Raw genomic sequence first — 18515 nt, forward strand, 5'->3', positions numbered from 1 at the left:
CGACCATAATACTCTATTTTCATAATTAAAAAAAAAAAACAGTAAAAACAGTTTTAAAAAATTCCAAACTTTTTAAGATTATTTTATTTGTTCCGTTAGCTTAAAATATTATAGTTTATTTTACCATTTGGAATAAAAACAACAAAAATACTTTTAAATTGTTTTCATAATTCCCTAGAAAAATAAAAAAGTTAAGGACTCGCTGTATAGTATTGTCTAGTTGTAGATAAAATATCTTATATTTTCATTCAAATGTGCAAGTTATGTAATTATTATTGGATTAAATATTAAAATATGAAAAAAAAACTGTGATACTAACTTAATAATATTTAGAATATCATTTTTAGAGGTCAGATTTATATTCTATTAAAATCCTTAAAATATGATGTTTTTATGTCATATAAATTAGGCAATATATTCTCTTAATATTCTTTTAAAATACCAGATATATGATGTTTTATGTCCTTAAATATGCAAAATATTCTTTTAATATTAAAAAAAATTCAGTTTAAATTATTTTAGCTAACGAAATAATCTACGTGATATCGCAATCGATAAGGAATACCTGGAGATTAATTTTTATTAAAATTCAGAAATTAATTATTTATAAACAGAATTATTTAGTGAACATTATACCTATCAAAGTGCTGATATACGTGAAATATATTCATTATATGCCAATATTACAAAAATATTCTCAAATATTCTCTAACGTGTTAAATATTCTCTAACCCATAAAATATGCTTTTTTATGCAGAATAAAATTTTCCTATGAATTCTGTGTTTCATGAATCGTAAAGATTTCTCACTCCCACTTAACTGCATAGACTAGAAACAAATATGTAAAATCATAAAAATCCGACCTCTAATCATTTTATTTTATTTAAGGAATGAATTCAACTAGCATAAGCAATTGAAAAACATTGAGATATTGGAGGTTTCTTGAAAAAAAAAAAACAGGTGACTCCATTTTATTTATAGCTAGACTATAAGTAAAAGATAGACTATAAGTCAATATACCGGAGTAGTACCTAATCATTTGTTTCGCCCACGTCTCAATACATTTTTCTTTACCTAATATGACTGAATTAAGCAGTTTAAAAAAATGGAGTTGTTTGGTTGTTGTATTAGACGACCCTTCAGTCCATCATCTCGTAGAATAGTAATAGATATAAGTAATTAAGAGACTGTTTATATGTAATTCACTACTTGAACAACATTTGCACAGTCCTTCGTATCATTCAATAATAATATCGTTAAAGTATATCAGCTTGGTTTTATTTCTTCTTCCGAACATGCGAAATTTAATCTTTGTAAATGATAATAATAATTTTAATTTTGATTGACGGTCATCCCGTTCTACCACGTCTAAAATAACTACGTCATACGCGTCTAGATGTTTCAGTTTCAGATCAGCAAAGTGCGATTAGCCTACACAAACTTTCATCACAAAAAACCCTCTCACGCCTCGATAAGAGTATTCAGATTTTGATAATTTTGTTTATTTGAAAGATGGAAACTTCATCCAATCTGGTTTTAATTATTGTTATTAAAGCACTTTTTTAAAAGCTTTATTTAATGATAATCAAAAGATTTGACTATAATGAATCTCAAATACAGTTATATTTTTTTCATATAAGAAAAATAAATAATTAAAATCCGTCAGTCCTACATAAAAAAAAAAAATAATAATAATAATAATAAAATGTAAAATATTATAATAATTAAAATAAAAAAAAATAAAATATATCAAGTCAAATTGAATTTCTCCAAAATTAATTTCCCAGTATTTATTTGTATTATTGGATTAACAAAATGATTTGATTTTCATACACATTCCAGGTATCTGCAGCTATAATAATATTTATATGTATATCAGGTATTAAAAGCAGACTATTTTACAAAGTAATTAAAATGTGTATATTTCATATATTTTTGTGCATACAATTGCAGTTTAAATTTTGATCAAAACGTCAACAATATAATAAAATGACCTGATGTGAAAAATGAAATTGTGCATTTAAATGTTTATGAAAAGCTCCATCTATTAGTTATTGTCAATGAGTTATTTGTTGGAGCTTCTTCACAAATCTTTCGTGGAAATTCGGATTTTTTTATTGATACAGTTTTCTAAAGTATCATCAATAAACGCGTGATTATATTATGTAGAAGCTATAGAAATGAGGGAAAAAATGATGTATTCAGGTGGTAAGAAAGAGAGAATCGTTTTAGAGTTCTTCAATATATATATATATATATATATATATATATGTTACGGGCAAAAGTCGAAATCGGGCAAACCTCAGAAATGCCCGGGCAAAACGCGAATTGCCCACAATCCTTGGGCAAAATGTCATATTTCGGCTTTTGACCGGGCAAACCTAGTTATGACCAACCTCATTTGGGCAAAACTGTATACTGACTTTTATCGTAAGGGCAATAACCTAACCTAACCGAAGTGTATTAAATACGTTCGCTAAAATTTAATACAAATAGTAATTTTTATCGTATGATATTATTACAATTATAGATGACCACGCGTATCTTGTTAATTTATCGCTGTTATTGTATTTTATCAACTCGTTATATTAAATAGGTACACAAAATACACCTTATCTAAATGGTACAATATTGTACTGTAGTTCGTATTTTTGTGAGCTTATATTAGTACGTCTTTAGCAATGGCTAACGAAATGCGTGTGTCTGATTTTAAAACTAAATTTGAATTAAAACTTAAAGAAATTACAAAAAGTGAATGTAGTGCTCTAATAAGTGATACAAGATACGATGAACTCATAAAAGATGTAGAACAAGCGAAGGTCAATTCAAAGAAAACAACGAGCGAATACAGGAGACTAAATAGATTTGACGTACTCACAATCGGTGAGTCTAAAAAGTTAATTGTTCCACCAAGTAAAACCAATGGTGACATTATTTATTTTGTAAAATGCAATGAAATGTTCGATATATAGCACAATAAACAAAAATATTATTTTTTTATTATTATTTAAATGTATTCAATTATATCTGTACAATATTTTGTGATTATTATTTTTTTGTATTTAAAATTAGTGAAGTTATTTAAGACGTTACAGTTTGGCCCTAATGAAGTTTAAATGTATTAATATTTTTAATTATTTATTTTAACATTATAAGAGTAGGTACCTAATATTATTATATGTTAATTTTTACACGAGTACTTAATATCATTATATTTTTATTATTATTTAAGTGTATTCTATTGTTGTTCAATAATATTTATTTTACAATTATTTTTTATATTTACCTTACGATAAAAGTCAGTATACAGTTTTGCCCAAATGAGGTTGGTCATAACTAGGTTTGCCCGGTCAAAAGCCGAAATATGACATTTTGCCCAAGGATTGTGGGCAATTCGCGTTTTGCCCGGGCATTTCTGAGGTTTGCCCGATTTCGACTTTTGCCCATAACATATATAAAATAAGGTGATTGAGATATTATTCATATTTAACCAATGCCATAATATTATAATAATATATTATTATTCGTAATAAATAGGTACATGGGCTGTACATACCTTATAAACAAAATGTAAGACAGTATAATTTAAAAATGACCAACAATTTCACGAACTTGAAACAATATATTCATCAAATATTTTGTGGAACAAGTTAATTTTGACAAGGTTTTATTTTTCATATGATATTATCGAAACAAAATTAATTTTTAACAATAATAATGATATTAAAAAAAAAAAAAAAAACAATAAAGCCTATTGTATTGATTTAGAAATAATTTAATTTGTTTTCATTTAGTTTTATGTATTGATTTCATAAATAAACGCATATCTGAATTAATTATAAAATAATTAGTTTCTTTTTTAAGTTATTTTCTGATTAGTTTATTTGGTTTAGATAATAAATGTTCAATGGCTTTTTGATTAAGTTGATAAACTATTTAAAATATTTTTATATATTTTTTTTTCAGAAGTTGCGGAATAATTTTTAATTTTTATGATATTTTTGTAATATTATTAAAATAAAGTTACTCAAAAACGATTTTTGTAAAATTATACATTTATGTACAGTCGTACAAGTACGTACATTTAATATACATCCTATCAGTGACACACGTGATTAATTTTTGGTGTAACGTAGGTCAAACTATAACATAATAGTAACAACAATCTAAATAGAATCTTTTTTTTATTATTACATCAACTACGCGTCTACGTCAAATTCCTTATAATATGTTTTATTTATTTTATTTTAAATTAACATACAAATAAGTCAAATCATTATTTACCTAATTATGAACCAGTTATTTTAATTTGCTGTCAACATTAAATTAAATTATGAATTAAAGTTTGTCATATTTATTCGTTGGTTTACTTATGTTAATAGAATAATAAAATAGTTGAGATAGGTAGTTCATCATTGATGATAAAATATATCAGTTTTCTAGATACCTCTGATGTAAATCTTCCACGAGGACATCAAATAGCATTTTTTTTTTCATTCAGTATTTTCAGATATAGTGCACATACTCGTATGATGTTATGTTTCTACTGTCAAATTTTTCCTGAAATTCGAGTATATTTGAAAAATATATTTCATAGGTTAATTAAAACTTAATCTGTTTGTACATAAGTTCATAGTATTAAATTATTTAATTTAAATAAATAAACAAATTTATGATTCTTATTTTTTAAATAACTAGAAAGTAAAGGGTTTTAATTTTTAATATTATTTTTACTCAAAAAGTCTCGGAACACCAAAATATACATGAGAATCAATTACCTACTACTTATTAACTAATATGTATGTAAGTTATTAATAGCAAATTTAAATAAGATGTCAGAATTTGTAGATCAAAATAAAATTAATAGTTAAGATTGTGAATAAAAAAATTAAGAAGTGATTTTCTTTCAACCGATCACAGTTCATAATAAAATTACATAAAAAGAAACTAAAATATATATTTGTTGAGCATAGAGCATGATCTTTGGAATGTTATAAAAACGAATTAACAACGAAATTTTCATTTGTGTCAATATATTTTTGTACTATGATAAGTACCTATATTATTCTAAGAATAGAATAATATAGCTTTTATATGTAAAATGTACATTTGTAGAACAAAGTTACATAGTTAATCGCAAACGAAAAAAAAAATTACCAATCACTGAGCATATTGCGTATTCCTGGTGGATTAAATAACCCCTTAAACTATACTGTGTTTTAATTGTAGGTTATGAGTAAAATGATAATTAATGTGTTATATTCCTACAACCACGTTTAACTTTTGAAAAAAATAAATTCCATCAATTGATAAACTAATAAATATCACAAGAATAAATTGTGATTTGATTATTATATGGTCAAAATATTTTAATAAACAAACAAATTATTAACAGTCTTGGATATGCACGATTTCATGTTATTATTTGTTTATTTATTTGTATATAGTTATATATATATATATATACATTTTTTTTTTTTGTTATAATTTTAGCTAAATTATAGTCTATAATTATATAACATTAACGAAGCTTTAAATAATATATTACATCATATATAATTTTCTATTATTATATGATTCATCGCTTGTAAATATAATAATATTTAGTATTTTAATGAATTGCCCTGGTGAACATATTTAATACAAAAAAAATTTCGTATATTCTTAAAATAATTGCATTAACAATAATAACATTATTGCTATCATGTGGTTTGTATCACTGACGTTAAATCACTATTTTATCGTAATATTAAGTAAAATATGATATCTGTCTTATGAGAAGAGAGAACCAATGTAGTATTGTACCAAACCTGTGGTGAACCTTCATTAGTAAATCTAATTCGCAATCAAAGCTAAGCCAAATAGCATCTAACTTTGAAGTTCTAGATAGCCTATGATGAACCCACAAGAGAATCGGTGCAAACCATTTGCGCCCATCACACCTTTTGTATAACCCACTTGCGCCCTAAATCATAACCCATTTGCGCCCGAAATATTTTTAATGAAAATGTGTTAAACCCGTGTGACGTTGCCAAACTGTATTCTGGAATACCAAGCAATACTACTTATTACCTTATAAAATTAAAACTATTGTACATATTATTTTTCCCGTTTTAACTATTTTTAATTTTTATGTTACACTCTTATCGATATTATCGAACATCAGTCCATTTTATCTTAATTGGACTTCATGACGACTTGAATTAATTAAGTGTTGTTTAACTAAAAATTCCTAAATTTAATGTTAGTTATTGTTATATTGACTAATTTTTTTAAACCCAAAATGTTGAAAAAAATACAAAATTTAAATTATATTATTAAAGACAATTATATAATAATTATTAAAGTACTCATAATTTTCTAAGTAATATTGTTTAAATTTTAAAATTATTAAAAATATTAGTGAATATGACAATAACTACACAATTAGTAGATTATAATGTAATCTACTAGGTAATCTAATTAATTTAAGTATTTATCAAGATAAATAATATAATCTATAATAATATGAATCACAACGGCAACGTTGCATACGAAATGGGCGCATATGGGCTATAAATCGGCAGGTAGTGCCTTATCTTTAGGCGCATCTGTCCATATCCCTCGGGGCACAAATTTACTACTCTGGGGCGCAAATAGGCTGTAGCCAAGAGAATAACCCTAAAACTATATTTTCTTTAAAAAAAAATTAGCATATACAACTACATTTTGTATCAAAACTTCTGTAATATGAATAATTATTAGTTTTGTTCACTAATAAGTTATAACCTTAGTAGCTGAAACTGTACCATGAATAATAATAACAAAAAAAGTGATGATATTAATACGTAAGATATTTATGTCGTTTAGTGATAATATTATTCATAAACTTTTACTGTTTGTTTATGTCAAATCATTAAATTAAAAAATATAAAAATACTATCAATTTCAGAAATAGGCCGCCGTCTCAACAGTTGTTTCGAATATTGGTCAACAAAAATGATAATATGTTCAAAATAGATTAATATACAATTATTATACTTAAAAAATATTGTTAAATAGTTTATTCACATTGATAATATATTTCATATTGGTTGAGAAATCATGGTCAATTAAAAATAAAAATCTGAAGTTTTTCTCATACTAGATCAAGTATAGGTTTTAAAATTTAAGTATAGTAATTACCAACTGTAAATTATTTATTTAAAAAAAAATAGTTAATAGGTATTCACAGAAGTACCAATGTACCATGTATACTATAAATTATATAGAAATGTAATCCAAAAAATTATAACATAAAACAGTTATGTACCTACTTATATGGTTTCTTTTATTTGTTAAACAACTGTTGTATTTGTATTTCGTCAAAGTTTTTTCATGAATTTTTCAAATTTATTGAAGCTTAAAAATATATTTTTTAGCATCACGGATAAAGTTTTTCATCCAGTACAATGCACATATACCTACGTATGCTAAATGAAACTTCTAAAGTATACATGTAAGTGCTTTTTCTTGATCTCATCACAAGTTTTGTTCAAAAGTTTAAGCACATTGACGTCTTTTAAATGGATCACATAAATATTAAACTGTAGGTTCCTAAACATTAATACCAGTATATTTTAGCGTAATTATTTAATTCCCTTAAAAAGAGTAAAAGCTTATCCTTTGTCAACAGTAAGTGAACACTTTTACAATTAAATAACGTGATGCCAAATTATATTTTACTTGAAACAACCCATTAATACAATAGAGTTATTGATTTGAGTTATATAATGATGTACCTATTATACCTATATAAAACTATATGAATTCTTCTGCCATTACCTGTATTTAAATATTATTTTTTTTTTTCAATATTTGGTGATGAAATAAATATTAATTGTATATTTCCGTACAATTAGTGGAACATTTTAGAATACTTATTCATAAGGAATAGAAAACCTTCCCTGGATAACTAATATCGTAACAAGGTTCCCCGACCACGTTGCAGGACATTTTCAACTGTTAGAGTAAAAAATATTTAATTCATATTTAAACTTAAACACTTCCTGTTAAATGTTATTATCTATTTTACATCCTTGATTTGTCACTTTTTTTGTTTCATAAGGTGTAACGGAGTATTTAACCACATAAAACGGTCCTTCTCAGGACCACCAATCACAACACAGCACGCACAAACGACACCACAGTAAGAGTTAAGTGGCGAATTAAAAAACCTTCTGGTAATTTTACATTCATAACAAATACGGCTATGGATAGAGGAGACCGTAACGAAATAAAAAATAATATTACCGTAATAAAAACCCCAAAATTGTACGAATAGCGAGGCAAACCGTACCGACGGGAAACACAGTTACGCACGGCGGCACACCTGTGGTTTACAAGTCGGTACGGGGCACAGTGTATAAGCCGGTTACATTTACGAAACGCCATCATTCGTCCGCCAACAACACTACCGTCAACATCTACCTGAAACAAGGCGGCAACCGACGTTACGGCAGCGAAGACACTCGTCGAAACGAGGCGGCAACCGACGTTACCATCACGGGAAGACAGTTGACGTTCCCGACGTGTGTACATCGTGCATATTCATTGTACGACATAATACCGAGACAATTGTACTATAATACGCCGTATGCAAATACCAGAGGCCCTACACACAGTTCTGCTCACGGTTGATTCCAATTTGCGACTGACTAAAAGGGCTCTTTTCAGAGCCATCAACCATTCCCCTAGTGTGCCTGCATAGGTGTCACTACGAGTTGTATTATCATAAACTCACGACTTGTTAGAGACCGTGAGAAAGTTAGTATAAGCTCATCCCCCGTTGATATTATATTTATTGTTTGTAAATAAATTACCAAATGTTGTAAAATTATCTGTCGCGCCTCTAAAGGCCTGATACCGCCCGCAGTGGCCGCTTCTTTAAGCCAGCCACGCGGTTCGGATGTAAAAATTATTATATGTCTTAAATTCAATAAACCATCTTGAGTATACAAAACTAATAATCAGTGTACGATTATTTCCGTACACGGTACATCGAGTATCGATGCACCGTGTCAAAGGTAGGGTTAGTAATATATTTTACGGTATTTGATAGTCTCAAATACAGAAATAAAAAATAAAAAAAATAATCATAATAATAAATAAAATAAATACAATTTTGTTCTCATGCCCTAAGTTATATAGAATATGTTCCACCATTGACATCAAAATGTTATTTTTCAGTGAAATTTTCCTGAAAAAAAAAACGCTCAGAATCAAATTCATAGCGTATGTTGTACGATATATTATGTATACTGTTTTATATCTTCAGTACCGTATAAAATATATATATATATATATATAACATATATCATACTTTATATCAACATTAATCTATATTTATTGTTTATTTTTCTTCTCTTAACTTATAATACATCCATCTCCAAAGCATTCACATCCGCTTATTTTTCTATTTATCTTTTTCGATTTTACACACCCGAATCGCCTCGATTAAACAATATTTCATCATAATTGTTATCTACCTACAAAAAAGTATATTATGTATAGATTAAATATATATTATCTTATTTGTTCATCACAAATATTATATACTTTGAACTGAAGTCTTTGTCAATTTATTGACAATGACTATTAATGTTAAGAAAATATCACGAATAAGAATCAAGAATAAGAATAATAGTATACCTACCTAATGTGTAATAGAACATATTACATTACATTGTATTATGCTGTAATCTTATCTGGCGAACGATTTGATAGATCTGCCATATTAAAGGATTTATACTTGCAAGAATAGTTCAAGTGCTTAAAGGGGAAATAGGAATGGAAATGCACTTTACAATGACTCAATTTTTCAAAATCAATGTAGGTACTATTGGTATGGTAACTACTTACATGAAAAAAAGTGTATACACATATCAGGTCGTTTACATCCAAAACCGTATTTATTAAATTTAGTAGTGAATGATGTAACATTCAAATACGACATAAAGTCAATAAATATTATTCATGTGCGTACACGAAGTGCATAATTGAGCACTATTGTTAGTGTAGTCCAGAGAATTTAAATAAGGTTGAAAATCTCTGACTACTGTTATTTCCTGTATGTCATGTTCTGATTGTTAGACTATGCAGTATTTAGAAGGACTGTTTTGGAAAGTGGTGTATAGACCACAGATAGACTTGAAATCAACCAACGCTGATAAACATAAAATGAGAATTGACTATTTTCGATTTAAATAGTATAAAAAAATATCAAGTAAAAGTAAAAAGTAAATTTACAAAATAAATAAATTCCCGGATATTTCATCGAGTACAATTTGTTACTGTAAATGGTTGTAGTTCTATAAATAATAGCTGTATTGACTATGACCTATATAAAATTACTCATTTCACTCGGATACAAAACAATAAGTCACATAACAGAAACTCGTATAGTGTTTAATAGTACATAGTAATATTGACCACTGGGGAACTGAAATAATTACCTTTACTTTGATTCTGTACGTCTGATAGGAACCTACTATAGATAGTAGGTACCATTGATTTTATAATATACAGATAAGACTATGCATAAAAGTTTTCAGCGTCGAAAATATTCTGCCAAGTACTGGGTTTGCTGTATCTATTTTTTATATTGTGCTTAATGCAACATATACAGCAAACTTAACGACTGACAGCATAGTTTTAGTCACTGAAAACTACGATGCGATATTTTAATGTATAAATAATGTATGTACATTCATACACGTATAAAGTCAGTACGTATTAATATCAATTATAAGTAAAATTTTAAAAAAGTCGGTTTTATATCTATATTTCCGCTTTTAATTGGTTACAACGAATGCTCGTTCTAACAGCATATAATGATCTACCGATTATAACGAGAAAAACTAACTGGCCCTTGAAATTTGTTATAAGTTATAACTTATAATCGATTTCTAATGTATTATAAATTATTATTTTTATGAGAAAAAGAATCAACGTTTTGATTATGATTAATTAGATATTTATTTAGACTGTGTCAAATTAACTTTCACTGTTGAAATCAATCAAATTTAATCAAAATTGAACGATAAGAATATTATTTCTACAAATTAAGTTAAAACCATTGACTAATGTAGATAATTATCAATATGTGGAATTTACAATGATAAATAACAGTATAGTGCGTGTAATAGAGCTGAATCTGACTTTGAATCACTCAGAATTTGCTATCGAACTGAATTCACGCACTGGTAGACACATTTCAACGTTAATATCTTAATATTATTATAATAGGTACTTATACCTACTACGAAATCGATAGATATAGTCTTTCGATTTATTGTGGCCTGTAAGTACATAATATATTTTATGTACAGAATCAACAATAATATTCATTTAAACAAATAATGATTTGACTTAATTTACATTTTTATGTAGTGGAGTTTAGAATATTGGATACATTTTAAGAAATGTGACTCTAAAGACCGTTCTTACAATGTTCTTCAATAATTTCCTTGTTATTTGCATTTTTATTTATTGAATGTGTATTCTCTCCACCATTTTTATTTTAAACAGTGGCATTGGATTTCCAGAAAATAGATTTAACGAAATTATGGAAATTAAAGAATTTTTATATTTGTTAACTTATATTTACTATAAAATTTAAAATTTAATAATTATTATGGAGAGTGTCGATGTTTACTGTCGTGTGTTTAATTTGAGTAAGATGTTTAGATTAATAGGTTGCTCTTGCTAACACTAACAATAATAAATCAACAAATTTGGGCTGATAATAATATAAATGAACTGTATTATGATATTTCCTCACACGACGAAGTATTATGATAATGTGTTACCAGTTATTGTCGACCACTCGATCGCCAATATGACTTCATATAAATGTATAACGAAGACCGCCCCTACATCTGCTCGCCTCATTCAGGTCCCACGACTAACACGCTGATGGCTGCCCGAATGTCCGACGTCCTCTTGGTAACCGATTGGATCGCACCCACGCACGATCACTATTAACTCACTCGTCACTCCTTACGTGCACCCATGTACACGTTTTTTAATGCTCGTTGCACCCACGGAATGAAAACCACATGACACCAACGACAACTAAATCCAACTTTATAGCGATTTTAGTGTGCGGCAATGTGGCGTGTTAATATATTACGTTACTTATACCGCGGCAACGGTGACAACAACAATGGGTCGACACAATTTAGGTAGCACGACGACAGATTCGACAAATAAAAATTGAATACTATTAAGATATGTAAAGTACTACTGACCCGAGGTGATAGACCTTTGTTCCGGCGGCGGGAGCCGGTTCTGCATGGTATGGGAGCGGGGAGCGGGGTTCTTTTCTAGAATATTATGTTCTCTATCGGCGGACACCCATGACCAAATAACTATTGTCGCTAATAGTCGGTACCGAACAGTAGAAAATAAGAACATAAGAAAATATTTACATCAAGAAATTGGTTTGAAATCCTATCGCAAACTGAATCAATTAAAGTCGACACAACCGCATTAAACCCAATTCCCGAAATAATCATCCCCGAATCAAACTCCCAATAGGAAAAAATTATACATCTACCTCCACTTATAGTGATCAAAGGAATTTTAGACTTTGTAAGTGTACGTACAGAACTCATAGACCTTATTTGATCTGAAAACTTCACTTTTAATTCAAGCCTTAACAATCTCAAAATCCGAACGAAAAACCCAAAATCCTACAGATCAGTCATTCGCTACCTCCAAGAGGATGAAGCAGATTTCCACACATTTCAAATTCAAGAACAAAAAGCATACCGTCTAGTAATCAGAAACCTCCACCCAACAACCAACACAGCAGAAATAAGAACAGCCCTAGAGAAGAAATCGGCTATAAAGTACTCCAAATAACAAATGTCTTACATAAATCCACAAAAATAAACCTACCAATATTTTTCGTCAACCTTGAACCTTCTGAATTAAATTTTATGTTACTAAATGTAAACCATTTACTCCATACCGAGATAAAAATTGAATAACCATGACGCGACATAGACCAATGTCTTAATTGTCAGGAATGACAAAATATTATTGTTCACATATGCCAAGATGCGTTCGATGTGCCGGATATCACCCCACCTCAACTTGCTAAAAGTCTCGCAATCTTCCCGCCAAATGTGCTCTTTGCCAAGGTGAACACCCTGCCAACCACAAGGAATGTCAAATTAACAAGGAACTTCAACAACTACGCAATCACAACTCAAGAAGCAAGCAACCAATTAAATTAAAAAACCACAGCAAAAGCTCCTTCGGTGGAATCCAATCCCTCATCTTCCCTCAATAGAACATAATATGCAAATGTAACATAAAACCAAGAACCAACAAAATCTGACAGCAATCAGCCAGACACAGGTACTTTAATATCTAAATTTATCAGTGACTTCCAAGCTGTTATAAATCCACTCCTCTCGCTTCTTACAATAGTTCTAGCCAAGCTTGCAGCAGAAAATGACAAATAATACCCCAACTTCTAAATCTTTACTAGTTCTCCTTTGGAATGCCAATGGTATTCATAATCATACAGCCGATCTTTAACTTACACTACACGATAAATTCATTGACATATAGCACTCATATCCGAAACATACTTTACTAATCGAACAAAAATACATATTCCTGACTACACAATACTCAAATCAAACCACCCGGATAAACCACCCGGATTGCACCGCACACGAAGGGGTGGCAATAATAATCAGATCCACAATTTTCTTTTACAACGTCTCTCAACTAAGGGAACACCACATACAATCCTTCACTATAAAAAATACATTAGATCATTCCCCAACTCTATATCTGCAGTATACTGCCCCCCCCTAATAAAATAATCCCACAAATATTATTTGGGAAATTCTTCAACATCCTCGGAAACCAATTTATTGTAGAAGGTGAGCTTAATGCAACACGTACTCAATGGGGATGTCACTCAAACTCACCTAGAGGTAATTCTCTAAGACAGGTTTGCATCTCCAAAAACTACTCAATTATTTCCCCCCAAAACTACACATATTAGCCAACTTCACCACGAAAACGACCAGATATCCTTGATATATTTGTCTCTAACATACCGAACAGATTTAACACTAGCATAGATAATCTATCACATCCCCTCACAGACCACTCACCAGTACTTCTCATCCAGGATACCGCTCCATTAAAAAGACAAATAAATCCATCACTAATCAATGGAATAATAATCTGGGAAAAATTCCAATTGATACTAGCTAACGATATTAACTTAAACGTTAGCTTAAAATCCTCAAACGAACTTGAGGAATCAATTCAACATCTAGCATTATCAATACAAAATGCAGCATGATCCTCGTGTAAACCAAAAAATCATAATAACAATCAAAATAATTTCTTACTGCCAGCCTATTTAAGATCTCTTATTGTTCGAAAACGCTGAGTTAGAACAACTTGGCAGAAAACAAAATATCCCTCCGATAAAACTAACTACAATAACTTATGTACTCTACTTAAAAGGCAAATGGCCAAACATCGCTGTGAAGATTTCACTAAACAAACCAGTCTCCTCTCTGAAAAAAACGGTTCACTGTGGAAAACAACCAGGGAAATCCTAAACACTAAAACGATATCATTCCCAATTAAAAAATCTGACGACAGTCTTGCAATAAATGATTAAAAAAAAGCAGAAACACACGGACAACACCTTTCCGAAGTCTTAAGCCCTAATAATTTCACCATTCCTTCTATGGAAAACAAAAAATATGGTTTTCTAGACAGCCATTTTTAGAGTTAAATGTATCTAAATATAGAATATTCTTTTAAAGAAAAATTGCTCGGGTATATTTTACTGTCATCATCTTTAAAAAAAAAAAATATTGTAAATAAAAGAATAACTACTGATTAGTTAAGTACATCTAAAGTCTTGAAAAATTTATACCAGTTATAATATTTGTAATTTATTATTCACGAAATCATTAGCATTTTGAAATGATACTGATCTTTCCGAAACAAAGGTAAACTAAAAAAAAAACTAATAATATATATACATCATATTATACAACGAATCACGTTGATATTTTGATATCAATAATTCAGACAAAAATATTTGTTGTTTTTGTTATTGTCATAAACTATACTCGAATCAATATACCCAAACCAACTGACACCACATGCAGTTTATTTGTTATTGTAAAAAAAATATTTTTAATTTATTATACCCACCAAACTAATTCTATAAAAAGTCTAAATCACTTATTTTTAATTAAATTATTAATCGTTAAGTATAATTTTCTTGTCCATTATAACATTTAATGAAATTATAGTATATATATATTATGGAGTGGTCTCCTGTATGTATATAGATTGTAATATTATTAAATTGCAATATTTTATAGATACTCAATAGTTGTATATATATTTAGTATGGCAAAATATTTGAATTTAAGTAGATAGTTAAAAGTTAGAGAAGCATTTTTGTTTTTTTTTTTTTTAATTATGTCAAATATATACCTAAAAAAATCGTTGAATAAAATTAGTAACAATGTAAGCTAGTTCAAATTCTAAAATTAATAATTCAAAAATCCTTTTCAATATCACTCGATTGGGAGAACATAAGTTTAATTGAGATGTGGGTATTTCCAAAAGGAATTCGCAGAATAATATGGTAAATTTGTATTATTTTACTATTGAATTATGATTTTCTTATATTATTATAAGAACAAATTGCTACATAATATGTGTCTTCCATCAAAAAATTCTACCCTTCAATTAGAACCTCCCTTATTTCTACGCTTTTTCCATTTTGAATGAGTTCTATTCAACAAAGTTTACACTTTATGTAAATGCAAAATAATTAACTAAAATACAAAATTATTACTTTATAATTGATTTGAACATTTTATGCAACAAAAATCTGCATTAATGCTATGGTTTATTATAGTACACGCTGCAGAATGTATAAAATATGTACCCTAGAAAACATAATGGACCCTATTTCCGAGGTATTTACTATGTACAACCGACGGCGTTTTAAACTCAACATCGTCATTCAACGATTGGTTGCAACTTGTATTTTAATTACAGTTTCAAATTATTAATATTATTTTAATACAGATCACACATATGCGTATTCGGAACCTCGAAACGTTGCGCATCTACGTCCGATTCAACTAAACTGAAACTTGGAATAGAAGTAAAATTAAGTTTTAATCACCGGAACGTATCATAATTCAAGAACTACAAGGAAAATAGATGGATCTAAGATAGGTTTAATAAATATTACGTTCATTACTTTAATATAAATTATATTATATAATTTCTCAAGTGATAAGAATCAGCGTATCTCTAGTACACATTATGATGTATAATTTTTATAATTTTTATAATTCAATAAATATAAACCTTATTTTAAAAACTGACAATAATACTATTTTTTAATGTTTTTGAATAGTAATTTAAAGTATCTAACTACGGTAGTTTTTAATTTGAAATAATTGATTATAAAGTTAGTGATATTTAAATTATTTTTATACCTTTTAAAATATATTAAGTTTTAGTAAATTAAAATCTCTATTAGATACAGCATTCATTAAAACTCTGTAGTCTGTAAATTATTTTAAATAATTATATTATTAGACCATATCATGCGACAAAAAAACATGTTGATAATTTGAAGGGTTAAAACTAAATTTCTCAAAAGTGATCAAAGATGTTATTAAAATTTGTGTACAACCAGAAATCAAGTAGAAAATAAGTTTTACCTATTTTTTTGTTTTTAGTTATTGGTGTTACCTTTTTTTTATTTTTTGGGTTACATCATACATTTTTAATTTTATTCTCCAAAGTACAATATTTTTATGATAATTTAAACAATTTATTTTTGAAATCTTGTTTTGAAATCAATTTAAAATAATACGTTAAAAATAGTTCTATTTATAATATTTTAAGGGTTTTAGACTGTGTAAAATTTAAATTGAGACTTAATTGTTTTATTTTTAATAATAATATAATATGGTACCTTTTTCTTTTTATGAATTTGAAATTGCTCAGCCTATAGAGTGTATGTAGACAAAAATAAAGTATCTATATCAGATGTTAATAACTAAAAGTTAAATTAATTGTTTTTCAAGAAGAAATATGATGTTATAATATAATATATACGATAACTTTTCGATCACATCGTCATTTCTAATGGACGTATAACATGAGTTCAGTCATTTCATGTAAAAAAATGACTACCACTCGTTTCAATTAACTAAAGAAAAATATATGTTTCCACGTGGAATATTTCCTACTATTGTACATATACAGAACGTCGCCATTTCATAAATTCGTATCATTTAATCACTCGGTATGTTTAAATTTCAACATCTGCCGATATATACAGTTTGTAACAGAAAGATTTGATCGAATATCAAATATTTTATATTTTTTTTTTGTATTTTTAATTTGTAATATATTTTTGGTACACTCTGTATATATATAATACGTAATACGATAGTAATTTATTATGAATGATAATATATACCATCTATATTATATTGACATATTGTATACTATCTCTGGAGCACGTCAATGGGCATGGTATCTATAGTTTTCCACAGTAAATAGTAATAAATATGACCTAACTTCGTTACTTATTCATATTCACTTATATAACTGTTATATCGAATTTGACTCCGTATAGATTTGGTTTTTAGTTTTTAAACATCATGATCGTTATAATGTATTTTGCATCGTTAATAGTTGAAAATCATATACCATTCTTGATCCCCGTTGTTATTATGCATTTTTTATTTTAAATGTAGTGAAATACTTGGTACAAAATATTACATCTTATGTTTATCTTGAATTTTTATTTATTTATGATACTTACACTATATTATATTTGTGGAATTATGTAGTAATTGGATATAATATTTATTTTTGATAGTAATTGTAATGTAGATAATATCATTATTATTTTTCAGGTATACAGTTTTTGCAAAATTGCGAACAATTTTATGTAACTCGACACGCTACTTACTTCGAATAAATGTATTTCAATTTTTTTCAAAATCAATTATGATTATTAGAATATTTTTATTGTTAATAAATCATACACCGTTCATAGTTCTCAATGATGTTTTGTATATTATATTTTACAATATTATTGAGATCGATATGTATATTGCAAAATATATATTGCGTTCATTTTTGATTTTTGATTCGCGCATACTATTTTTGTATTTTATTCGTCATCACAGGTTTAAAATAAATATATACAGTATTTATTGTTTTATCCTCATATTATCTATTGAAAAAAATAAAACATTTTGTAGTTGCCTGTACACAACAATATACGCCCGCTATATAGGTACCTATGCAATGATCATATTATTATTATATTCGTATTATAGTTTGTAAGCAATTAACCGAATAATCTAGTTATTACATTTTTTATTTGATGTATGCACTGTAGCATTAAACGTTTGTAATCTACAGTACCTATATTCGATACAAACAAAAAAATT

At 27.9% G+C, this 18515-nt stretch overlaps 1 protein-coding gene across 2 annotated transcripts in view; it reads right to left on the reverse strand.

The window, feature by feature from the left end:
- LOC107167771 (tyrosine-protein kinase receptor-like) overlaps positions 1-18515 on the reverse strand; it is a 409135-nt gene that overhangs the window by 112034 nt on the left and 278586 nt on the right. The gene's annotated exons all lie outside the window — the stretch shown is intronic.

The sequence above is a fragment of the Diuraphis noxia genome, unplaced genomic scaffold, assembly GCF_037042655.1.
Source record: "Diuraphis noxia isolate RWA-SAM2 unplaced genomic scaffold, SU_Dnox_SAM2 contig0001, whole genome shotgun sequence".
Classification (NCBI taxonomy): Eukaryota; Metazoa; Arthropoda; class Insecta; order Hemiptera; family Aphididae; genus Diuraphis; species Diuraphis noxia.